Source organism: Mauremys mutica, chromosome 14 (assembly GCF_020497125.1).
Source record: "Mauremys mutica isolate MM-2020 ecotype Southern chromosome 14, ASM2049712v1, whole genome shotgun sequence".
Classification (NCBI taxonomy): domain Eukaryota; kingdom Metazoa; phylum Chordata; order Testudines; family Geoemydidae; genus Mauremys; species Mauremys mutica.
The window spans coordinates 40,583,462-40,596,230 of NC_059085.1; the positions used below are offsets into that span (position 1 = coordinate 40,583,462).

At 48.1% G+C, this 12,769-nt stretch overlaps 1 protein-coding gene across 1 annotated transcript in view; it reads right to left on the reverse strand.

The window, feature by feature from the left end:
* KIAA0513 (KIAA0513 ortholog) overlaps positions 1–12,337 on the reverse strand; it is an 82,563-nt gene extending 70,226 nt beyond the window's left edge. The window contains exon 1 of the mRNA XM_044987062.1: positions 12,233–12,337. The gene's annotated coding sequence lies outside the window, so the exon portion shown is untranslated. The remainder of the gene's footprint in view (positions 1–12,232) is intronic.
* Positions 12,338–12,769: the final 432 nt, after the last annotated feature.

A 12,769-nucleotide genomic window follows, 5' to 3' on the forward strand; every position in this document is an offset into this window, starting at 1 on the left:
CTTTAGGCTCAATGGCAGCAGTACGCTGTACCTAGGAACAGAAAACTGACCCAGAAATAGCTCGACGCTTGATTCAAAACGGAGCAGCCACCCTGCTATCAACACAAGCTGGCAAATGCACATCCCAGTCCTTTGCTCATTACTTTGGCTCCCTGCTGAACATTGGGTTCAGTCATCTTCAAAGCACTCTGGCTTGAGCTGTCTAAACATGACAGCCTCTCAGCACCCCCACAAGCACCATCTCCCTCCACGTGTGTCTTATGGAAGCACTCAGAGGCCCATCACAGTGCGTTCCATGCAGTCCCCACCCAAAGCACTCACTCAGTTCCTAAGAAACCGTCAACCTCCAGGGTGAGACTGATGAGAGAGCTAGCCTAACGAGCGCAGAATTCTCTTTCATGGGGGATCGGAACAACCATGAATCTCACCGCTCTCAAGCAAAAGGCAAAAACTCCCTTTCTAGCCTTCCCACCACAAGACAAACAGTCCCACGATGGAGGGACTGAAGGGAGAGAAGACACAGAGATCCTCATTAACGTAGCTTTTGTAACTGCAAGCCCACAATGAGGAGCATGGTACAAATGCCCTAGATTTAAAAAAAAAAAAGGGGGGGGGGAGGGAATCAGTTCACAGTGACAAGACAGGAAAAGTTCTCGTTTTTTTTGTATAAAAGAAGGTGAGTACTTGTGGACCTTAGAGACTAATACATTTATTTACAGTAATTTTGTTGGCCTGAAGTTAATATCCTCTGTATTAATTCTGTTGTGATGAAGCCAAATAGTTCCATCTTTTAACAGCTCTTCACCACAAAAATTCACATACCTTTTGTCGGCGATGCATGCAGGATCACACAGACAAATGCCTCATTTCTAAAGCATTATGACATGCTGCAAGGAATGTTTGGCTTTGGTGGAGTTATCACTTGTGCTCCAGGAGGAAATAGGTCACTTCCTGCCATGCAAGTGAAAACAGTTCTCTTTCTCCTTCCTTCAAGTGTTCCCTCCCTACACACATGACTTTGACTTGCAAGCCGTCTGGGTCAGAGTCCATATCTACTGGTTCACACAGCACCTAGCCCAGAGTCCTCCATCCCAACCGAGGTCAGTGGATGCTACTGCAACATAAATGTTACAGAATGATTTAATAATACACTGGTCAAACACACGTCTCTGAAACTAATAACCTCCATACAATGGGAAACATCTAACATTCGCCAGAGTTTATAGGCTGTTACTTTTACGATCAGCTATGAAGAGGCAACTCACTCAACAAAGAGAAAAGAGCAAATGCCACAGGAGAGGGATGCCTATTAACGGATACTGCTCAGCTCATTAACAGGAGAGAACAGCTGACAACTCCACAGAATTTAGCATCTGCCTGAGCTGCTGCAAGAACGCAGCAAGATTCCAGTGGTGCATTAGGGGTAGAAGGGCTGCTCTCTCTACATGCACAGGGTTACATCTTTGCTAATTCTGTTCACTTTTTCTCACCACTCTGACACCTTCTGTAAGTGTAAAGTTCACATGAATCCCGATCAGCCGGCTTTGCTCCTGCCTTTGCTGCCTGGAGTCTATGTTAGAAAGAAGGGGAACTTGCCAGTGCTTTAACTATACTGACGGCAGGCACTGGATCAATGACTGTCGAGGTCACGATGAACTCCTCCCTACACGTGTACATGCAAACTGTTGCAGGCTTTCCTGCATCTCCAACTGGCGGGAGACGGTCTCTGATGAGGGGACCGAGGCACCATGATCCACAGTCTCATGACCTCCAGGTAAGAATACTGCAAACCTCTTTCAATGTGCAGCCATCACACAGCAACTTGTTCTGCCCTTCTCCACTAGATTAAACATCCCTTTAGTACCTGGTATCTTCTTTCAGTGAAGGTACTTCTATACTATAATCAACTCTTCACTGGAACCTCTATAGTCCCTCTTCCCCCATACGCATTGTTCCATGCTAAGGTCTGATCCTGGCAAGCTGCTTTGTACGTGGGCAGAAACCTGTGGAGTGGCCTGCAGGATTGGAACCTACTGAAATATCCTCAGCAAGAGATTTCCACTGGAGTTTTCATTGCAGGTATCCCAACTCCCTTAAGCATGAAACACCGCTTTGTACAGCGTTCTCTGAACCTTTACCCTCTTTCAGCAGTTCACAAGGGTTACTTGTCCCATCTACTGAACTGCCCATCTTAGAGGACAGCCAGCAGATTATGTCCAGCGCATTGTGTCATCTGCCATTCATCTGCGTGCTTTTAAAAATCTACACACCAACGTCCCCATCACACAAACAGTTTACAAGGATCACTCTTGCTTCCCAGCTAACCTTGAATAACAGAGCACCATTAATAATTCAAAATACAACTGTCAACATAACCGATGAACAAAGTGAATGTATGATGCGTTGTCTGCTTTTTTTACTGCTTGTTCAGTGACACATTGCAAATTGCAGTTAACTTGCAATGAAAGTCCCAGCTATTACAGACAAGTCACTCCTGTTGTACGAGTAGCCCCCCTGCAGAACTGCAGCCAGAGCCAATCCCATTATGGACCAGTGGCTAGGCTACCAGCTTAGGACTCAGAAGACCTGGGTTCGAGTCCCTGCTCTGCCCATGACCCCCGTGTGATGGCAGAATGGGTCCAGGTTTTATAAGCTCTTTGGGGACATAAGAACATAAGAAAGGCCGTACCGGGTCAGACCAGAGGTCCATCTAGCCCAGTATCTGTCTACCGACAGTGGCCAATGCCAGGACAGGGACTAACAATATTTGTGAGTGGCCCATCCAGTACATTGCTAGCACTAAACAAACACTAACAGAATCAGCCAATTTGCGATGCTCCCGGATAGCTCAGAATTCAACTAGCTTGACTATGTTGTGGTAAACCTGCATCTTTAGGCAGAGCATTAAGGAACAATACAGCAGACACAAGGTCTATCGGCTAATCCCCGTGCAGCCTCCAGCCCAGGGCTTTCAAAAGAAATTATCCAGTGAAACAATGGGAACTTTATTTCTCTGACAGTTACTGATCTTTAATGCTGTCAACACAAGACAAGCTGCGGATTCACGACCAGGAGCCAGGGACCCACGTGGTCTTGGTCTGGAAAGGTTTTGTTTTAACAAATGGAGGTTTTTTTCCCCTGCAGCGCAAACAGCAAGAAACGTCCGAAGGTTCAAAGGCACAGAAGAGAAGGAAACACTATAACCACCATTAGCTGGTGAAGAGTTGGATGAGGGTCGCTCGGCAGAGCTTGCTACTGCATCTTACTTACATACCCGCCTCCTCTGTTCTTAAATTTGCCCTGCAGCACTAGATGGATTTGCCCCAGTTATTTTTCAGTCCTGCTATGAGAGCTGATCTCAAAGGGTGACAGGCTGCAGCAATGCATTCCAACCATTGGATAGTCTAGTTACTAGGCTAGGATCTGATCCAGTGACAACTCACACTAGGGGGAAAAAATTAATGGAGCTGCTACTCCAAACGCCTACACTTTTTTTTTTAATTCAACCATCACAGCTTTCATGTATAATGTATTTTTAAACATATTTTATAACAGTTTGATATAAATCTGTTTCCCTACAATAAGGGGGTGGGAATTAACCTGATGAAAACCTCTCTCTTTGTCAGCACTGCCTCAGGGCACACAAAACTAATCCAAAGAATACAATTTGATGCTGTTTCTATACTGAACAAAAAACTCCAGGATCAGGGGGAGGGATAGCTCAGTGGTTTGAGCGTTGGCCTGCTAAACCCAGGGTTGTGAGTTCAAACCTTGAGGTTGCCACTTAGGGATCTGGGGCAAAAACTGGTCCTGCTAGTGAAGGCAGGGGGCTGGACTCAATGACCTTTCAAGGTCCCTTCCAGTTCTAGGAGATAGGTATATCTCCAATTATTACCTTCACAGTAATAGCAACCCTGCAAATTACAGGCCAAGGTAACAGACAGTTAAACTGCGTTACATGCTTACAGTCATAGACTATATGTATTTGAATAGCAAAACATCTTAACACGCACATCCTTCAACATCCGAGGCTTTTATTTGTCTTATATTGAGGGGTCTGGTAATCTTTCAACTATACATCACAAGTTCAAATACAAGCTAGATTAGATATCTAAAGTTGTATCTGTTCTTATCAGTTAAAAAGTCCTTACCATCTGATGGCTATTTGCTGGCCTGGGAGATATAAATTGGTGGGATTCCAGGCAGACGCCAATATTGCAATCAACACCATTCATGGCATGAAAAGTGAATTATTCAAGGTCAGGTTGATGGGGCAGCATAAGGGAGGTTTGCACTGTTCATGCTGCACCTGTTCTGTGCAGGAGGAAAGGAATTCAGATTCCAGAGCTGCCAAACAGGCTAGCAATAATGTCACTTGGTTTTACAGTATTTGCTTTGGGGGAAAGAAAACAAATCTTGGTAAACAATTTAATCTGCCTGTCCCTTGGCATCTGTAGAGATGTCAGCCCAGCAGAATTACTCTGACAGTTCTCTCTGTTGATTTCAGACAAGAAAAAAGAAACCATGTCATGCAAGATTTTGCACAGCGTGAAACTTGAGTGGCCAAACCACTATACCACTACAAGAACAAACCAGTTTTTCCTTCAGCAAATATCTCACTTCTCTTCAACAAGATCTGGTGCTGGCATTCCTGTCACTTCCTTCTTTTGGGAGAGATACGCAATAGGCATTGTTCGCCTCTTGCTGATACACTGCACCCTGCATGATTTAAAGCTTCCCTTTCCCTGCACGACAATTGGCTTTCAAAAACAAGACTCGGGATCTTGCTTTAAAGCTTCATATGCCCAATTAAATAACATTTCCAAATTAACAAGGCCAGATTCATTCCTAGGGTAAGCTCCATTGGCTGCAAGGGAGTTTAAACCAGACAGTGGACCAAATGCATCTCTACCAGCATGCCAAGCACACCATCAAATAGGTTTGTTACAAATTAAAAAGATGAGGAGCATATTGCCCAGTGGCTAGGGCACAAGGCTGGGATTCTAGAGACCTGTGTTATATTCCCAGCTGCCAGCCACCTACCGCAAGGCAATGGACAAGCCACTTCACCACTTTCTGCCTCCCCTATGCCCTGACAGGCTTTGCCTGTCCCACCTATTTAGAGGGTGGGCTCTTCGGGACAGCCCTCCTCTATTACAGGGGTGGCCAAACCGCTGCTCGGGAGCTGCCTGCGACTCTTTTGCAGTTGAAGTGCAGCTCGTGGCGACTCCTCCCTCCATTCTCCACCTGCCAGACTGCTTCTATCCTGCAGCGGGGTGGTGAGGCTAGGAGCTTCTGCCAGAGATGACTGGGGCCTGCTGAGAGTGTGTGTGGGGGGGGGGCAACAGTTTGAGTCGTGTCCCCTCTTCTCCTCCTCAGTGGCCCCTCCCTGCAACTCCCAGATGTTAGCTCCAGAGGCAAACAGCTGGGAGCTGATGGAAGGGGTAGTGGCTCTCCCTGCAGCTCCCAGCTGTTTGCGTGGGAAGAACAGGCCCGCAGCCCCCAGCTTGCCAGCTCCAGCAGCTGCCATGGAGGGAAGCGGCCCTGCGGCACCATGTGACTGAGCAGGGCCAGCAAATCCTGGAAAAGCTGGGGGAGGGGTACCTGACCCCACACACACACGTCGCCCCTGGCTTCTGCCCAGCAGGGAGGGCGGTCTCGGGGCTTCAGCCCGGCAAGCGCACCCTACACGGCTGAAGCCCCGAGTCCCGGCAGGCTCTACAACTTCTGAAGATCGTCGCATGCGGCTCAGAGGGTCTATAAGTTTGGCCACCTTGCTCTATTGTGTCATTTCACCTCAGCTGGCACTAGGGTGCCCCAATCACTGTTGGGGCCAACCAGTGGGCTAGCAGGAAAGAACTGCAAAGCTACTGGGTTCAGCATGAAGCAAAGGACCTTTCAGTAGAGGGAAATAAGAGAAAGGACGCAGCAATGTGTATAAACAACTACAACAGAAGCCAAAAGGAATTGCTCTTCTTCATATTAGTAGCTCCGAAGCTATTACACTTCTCTTTAAAAAACAAACAAACCTTATCTGTGCTCCTGCTTTACTCGGCTTAGCAATCTGTTATTAATGCACTTGTCTATAATGAACCATGCTGCGGCACTCAGATTTAATATTTGAAAACCACTTGGCCCAGCAGCAAGGGGAGCGATCTCTCCAAAGAGCATTTCCTTCCAGATTTGTCAAACTCTCATAAACAAACTCGGCAGGAAGAACTGTTTTATCATCACGATTTCACACAGGCAACAGTTTTCTAAATGATTTGGGAAAGTGACTTTTTGGTGTTGAGAACACTTCAGAACAAGGTGTTTCTATGTTCCCATCACTTGGAAAAAGGTGAAATTCACCCACACAACTAAGTGTTCAAAAGAGACCGCCCGTGACTAGAATGACAAGAGAGCTGCAGGGCAGGACTGAGGTGCATTAGCAGAGCTGTGGGGTCCCATGCTGCAAGGTGCTAAGCCCCCTTTGCTCTCATATAGATTCAGTAGGAGTTGAGAGTGACGATCATCTGAGAGGAGGCACCCAGCTTCCATAAGGATTAGCCATTGTGGGAATCAAAGACCAGAAGTGCAGAGCTACTGCAAGTGGGAACTGAGGTGCATCCGCAGAGAGAGATGAAGACTTGCATAGCTCCTGCCCATCTTATACTTGTCCGAAGCCAACATAACAGGGACCTCGTTTCCATAAGCACTCGTCATGAGAGATGTTTTATAAAATAACTTCAATACACTTTTAACAGTATCAGTCAGTCTGTCTAAATTATTCTGACCATAAACAGTTGTGAAATGAAGTCATGGGACATTAAAATAAACAGCAATATCCTGACATCAGAAACATTAATGAAGCATTTCATTTTTTCAGATAACTACTGTTATTCTAATTATACAGCACAGTGTGTGCAAACAGCACGTCTGCACAGCTGTAACCCGTATGTATATGTATCTAAAATCCATATGACAGGTCTATTTCAGAGACATTCCCCCTGGCCAAGTCACAATGGAACTGTCTTGTGACACCACTGCAGGGCAAGGCACTTTCATGTCAGCATTCCAGAGCTTAGGAACATTCAACTAATCAAGCAATTTACCCATCTGAGCCTCCCTTAGCCACTTCCAAGTAAAGGCTTAACCAAGCTGAGAGAGAAGTATTTGTTATTGTCTCTGTACATCACGCCTCCTAGGGCTTGATCCTGCAAGCTGATCTCCGGGGGAAACCCTTACACCTGCACTGAGTCCCAGTGGAGTCAACAGAACTCAGTACAGGCATTCAGGGATATCTGAGATTGCAGCATCAAGGCGTAAGATATTATATTCTCTAGAGCAGGAGCCCGGCTTCTCTCTGCAGACAACACCTAGCAGAATGGGTCCCCAATTCTAATCTGAGCTCCTGGGTGAACCGTAAAATAAAAGAACCATCATGCATCAGTCCCTAACAGCTGTAGAGCCCAAATCCACCCCTTCTCTCTATCCCACCCAGCACAAACTTCCAGCCCCTCCAGAACACTTCCACAAAACTCAACGCTCAACAGCAGGCAAACTTTCCAACCAACACTCCCTCCCCGTTTCCAGTCCACACTCACAGCAGCTGCAGGACCACCCATCAGCTCAACAGCAGCATCGTTGGCAAGTATCACACTATTTTAAACAAATACAAGTTACTAGACTTTAACATAACTGCTTCTCCTGAAGTCATTTCTCCAAAATTCAGGCCTAGTCTACACTTCAGTTTTGCCACTTTAGCCAACCAGAAAGCCCCTCTTAGTGTAGATGTAGCCTATACCTGGAAAACACCACCACAAATAGTGCTCTTCCTGGTATAGCTTATACCAATTCCCCAAGAAAACTGGAACTATGTCTACACTAGGAATGCTTTGCCAGCACAGGAATCTGGCATATTGTATCAGCAAAGCATACCTAGTGTGGATTTTTTTGCATTTTTGCTGGTATCACTTATTTCAGATTACACACACACACCCCTCTCCAAGTGAAAAACACCATACCAGCAAAAGTGCAGTTTTGCCAATATATTTGCATCTACACTAGGAATTCTGCCAATATAAAAGTGTCACACACAAAAAAGCACTCAGCCCCAGATTACTGCTAAATATTAAGGCTGCAGATTAATCGCCGTTAACTCACACAATTAATCATGATTAATCGCACTGTTAAACAACAGAATACCAACTGAAATTAAATATTTTTGGATTTTTTTGGCATCTTCAAATATATTGCATTCTGTGTTGTAATAGAAATCAAAGTGTACAGCGCTCACTTTGTATTTTTATTACAAATATTTGCACTGTAAAAATAAAGAAATAGTATTTTTCAATTCACCTCATACAAGTATTGTAGTGCAAACTCTTTATCGTGAAAGTGTAACTTACAAATGAAGATTTATTTTGTTACATAACTGCACTCAAAAACAAAACAACGTAAAACTTTAGAGCCTACAAGTCCACTCAGTCCTACTTGTTGTCCAGCCAATTGTCAAGGCAAACAAGTTTGTTTACATTTACAGGAGATACTGCTGACTGCTTCTTATTTACGTCACCTGAAAGTGAGAACAACCGTTCACATGGCACTTTTGTAGCCAGCATTGCAAGGTATTGACATGCCAGATATGCTAAACATTCATAGGTCCCTTCATGCTTCGGCCACCATTCCAGAGGACATGCTTCCATGCTGATGATGCTTGTTAAAAAAATGCGTTAATTAAATTTGTGACTGAACTCCTTGGGGGAGAATTGCATGTCTCCTGTTCTGTTTTACCCACATTCTGCTATATATTTCATATTATAGCAGTCTCGGATGATGACCCAGCATGTTTGTTTTAAGAACACTTTCACAGCAGATTTGACAAAACACAAAGAAGGTACCAATGTGAGATTTCTAAGGACAGATACAGCATTCGACCCAAGGTTTAAGAATCTGAAATGCCTTCCAAAATCTGAGAGGGACAAGGTGTGGAACATGCTTTCAAAAGTCTTAAAAGAGCAGCACTCCGATGCAGAAACTACAGAACCTGAACCACAAAAAAAGAAAATCAACCTTCTCTTGGTGGCATCTGACTCAGATGATGAACATGAACCGGTCGACTCTGCTTTGGATCGTTATCGAGCAGAACCTGTCATCAGCATGTATTCTGGAGTGGTGGTTGAAGCATAAAGGGACATATGAATCTTTAGCACATCTGGCACATAAATATCTTGCAACACCAGCTACAACAATGCCATGAGAACATCTGTTCTCACTTTCAGGTGACATTGTAAACATGAAGCAGGCAGCATTATCTCCTGCAAATTGTAACTACGTTTGTTTGTCTGAGTGATTGGCTGAAGTAGGACTGAGTGGACTTTTAGGTTCTAAAGTTTTATATTGTTTTAGTTTCGAATGCAGTTATTTTTTGTACATAATTCTGCATTTGTAAGTTCAACTTTTATTATAAAGAGATTGCACTACAGTACTTGTATTAGGTGAACTGAAAATTACTTTTGTTTTTTTACAGTGCAAATATTTGTAATAAAAAGCAAAGATAAAGTGAGCACTGTACACTTTGTATTCTGTGTTGTAATTGAAATAAATATTTGAAAATGTAGAAAACATCCAAAAATATTTAAATGGTATTCTATTATTATTTAATCATGCAATTATTTTTTTTAATTGCTTGACAGCCCTACTAAATACCTAAAAACTACAAGCGGTAGTGTCTGGAATCCTCCCTTTACCGCCTCCTACAGAAAGTTGCCAGAGCATGGAACTAACAGAGAGAAGATCCGATCATCTGGACAGTCAGAGGCACTTTGTAAGAATTAAGAGTAATTAGGAACGAAAGGTTTTTGTGAAAACAAAGCCACAGTTGTGTGGTGCCAAAAGGCTCGTTACAGCCAATTTTTTTTTTTTTAGAAAGCTTCTTAGCTTTCTAAAAAAACCTGGAAACTCTTAAATATGAATCTGCCTCCAGTCTGGGTCTATTACATGAGGATCCAGTGGCACAGTGGACTTTACTGTATCAAATCAAGCACTGATTCATATGAGGAAACCACATACAAGTCCCCTAAAGAAGAGGGCACACAGGTAAAAGTGTGTCTACATTGCAACTGGGATTGTGCCTCTCAGGATGGGGAGACAGAACCCAACTGAGGCTCAAGCGAACATGCTAAAAATAGCAATGTGGACGTGGCAGCATGGGTTCTCAAGCCCACCCGACTGCCAGGATCTGAGCTCAGGTGAGCTAGCCAGGGGCACCACCAGATGCACACTATTTTTAGCACACTGGCTCAAGCCCCACTAGTGCAAGTCTGTTCACGCCCAGCTGCCATGCAAACATCCCCTAAGGGTACATCCAGTTTGCATTCAAACCCTGTTTAGATTCAGCACTTGTACCCACCATTAAATTGCTGTAGCGCTGGTAGTCACTGGGGAAACCCACTTCCTGTGGCTTGCTACCCAGGAAGAAACCTCTCTCTGTAATTGAAGTGTCTAGCTATGACCAGCACCAGTTCCCACTGGGCTCTGTAATATTCTATGCCATGTTAGACCCCCCGCCACACCTCTGTTCCAGGGGAAAATCATCTCCATCGCAGCTAAGAGGGTGGAGAAGTGTAAAGAAACACACAGATCCGCGAGGTTCAGTTTGCCTAGACAACTACTGGGCTTGTCACCTGCACCCAGTGCCTCCCCCCCTCTCCGCCCCAGCTGCAAGGGCCTGGAGACTACAAGCTGAATATGAGTCAACAGTGTGCCCTTGTTGCCAAGAAGGCTAATGGCATTTTGGGTTGTATAAGTAGGGGCATTTCCAGCAGATCGAGGGATGTGATCATTCCCCTCTACTCAGCACTGGTGAGGCCTCATCTGGAGTACTGTGCCCAGTTTTGGGCCCCACACTACAAGAAGGATGTGGATAAATTGGAGAGAGTCCAGCGGAGGGCAACAAAAATGATTAGGGGGCTGGAGCACATGACTTATGAGGAGAGGCTGAGGGAACTGAGATTGTTTAGCCTGCAGAAGAGAAGAATGAGGGGGGATTTGATAGCTGCTTTCAACTACCTGAAAGGGGGTTCCAAAGAGGATGGATCTAGACTGTTCTCAGTGGTAGAAGATGACAGAACAAGGAGTAATGGTCTCAAGTTGCAGAGGGGGAGGTTTAGGTTGGACATTAGGAAAAACTTTTTCACTAGTAGGGTGGTGAAGCACTGGAATGGGTTCCCTAGGGAGGTGGTGGAATCTCCTTCCTTAGAGGTTTTTAAGGTCAGGCTTGACAAAGCCCTGGCTGGGATGATTTAGTTGGGGTTGGTTCTGCTTTGAGCAGGGGGTTGGACTAGATACCTCCTGAGGTCCCTTCCAACCCTGAGATTCTATGATTCTACACAGGCTGCTGGTTCCAACTGCAAGCTGGCCCTGCCCTAACCCGTCCTTCCTCCCTGCAAGCCGCTCCAGAGCGGGGACCCGGGGGCCACACGCCCACCTCCCCCGGAACATGCCTCCCCCCTACAGCTCCCGTCTGCCCCACGCTCCGAGCCCACGGGGACGAGAGGCTGCACACGCGCTCAACCACCCCGCACTCACTCTGCTCAGCCCCACGGGGTCCGCTGCCCATCACCGCCTTCCCGCAGGACACAGTCACCGCAGAGCCCACCGCACAGCCACCGGCACCGTGCCGAGAGCTCCCACCCCAGGGGCCCGGCACACGCACCCACACCTGCGTCCAAGGCACCTGCCCGGGGCGCCCCTGAAAATCCTCCCGCCCCCCCCCGCCCACGGGCTCCCCACACACACGGCGATCACCCGTACACCCCCCCCCCGGTGCACAGCGCCCCCGGCCCCTCGGTGCACAGCACCCCCCGGCTCTCACACACACAGCGCCCCCCCCCGTGCACAGCGCCCCCGGCCCCTCGGTGCACAGCACCCCCCGGCTCTCACACACACAGCGCCCCCCCCCGTGCACAGCGCCCCCGGCCCCTCGGTGCACAGCGCCCCCAGGCTCTCACACACACAGCGCCCCCCCCCGTGCACAGCGCCCCCCCCCCGTGCACAGCACCCAGGCTCCCCCCCGCCGTGCACAGCACCCCCGCCGTGCTCCCCCCACTCACAGCACCCCCCCCGCCAACAGCGCCTCCAGACTGCCCCCCGCCGTGCACAGCGGCCCCCCGCCGCGCACCGCACCCCCGGGCTCCCCCCCGCCGCGCACCGCACCGCACCCCCGAGGTCCCTGCCGCCCCCCGCTCACCCGTGCAGCTGCCTGGGCCCGGCCTCCGCGCCCGGCTCGCAGCGCCAGCACCGCGCAGACTCCGAGCCTGGGGCCGAAGGCAGCGAACCGGCCGCCACGTGAGAGGGGCGGGGCGGGGCGGGGGTCAGGGAGCTGCGCTTGGATTGGGGGCGGGGCTCCGCCAGGGGGCGGGGCTTCGGCGTCCCTCTCCTGCCCCCCGCCGAGCTCGGCAGCAGCCGCTCGCTCAGGGCCCCCCCCCAGCTCTGCCCCAGGGGTCCCCCCATCTCAGCCCTATCCTGCCCCACCCCAGGAGCTCCCCCCCATCCTCATCTCAGCCCCACAGGTTCACCCCCATCTCAGCCCCACAGCACCCCACGGGTTCACCCCCATCTCAGCCCTACCCTGCCCCACTGCAGGAGCTCCTCCCCTGCTTATCTCAGCCCATAGCGCCCCACAGGCTGTCCCTGTCCCAGCTAAGGTCCCTGTCTCAGCTAAGGTGACCAGACAGCAAGTGTGAAAAATTGGGACGGGGTGGGGGGGTAATAGGAGCCTATATAG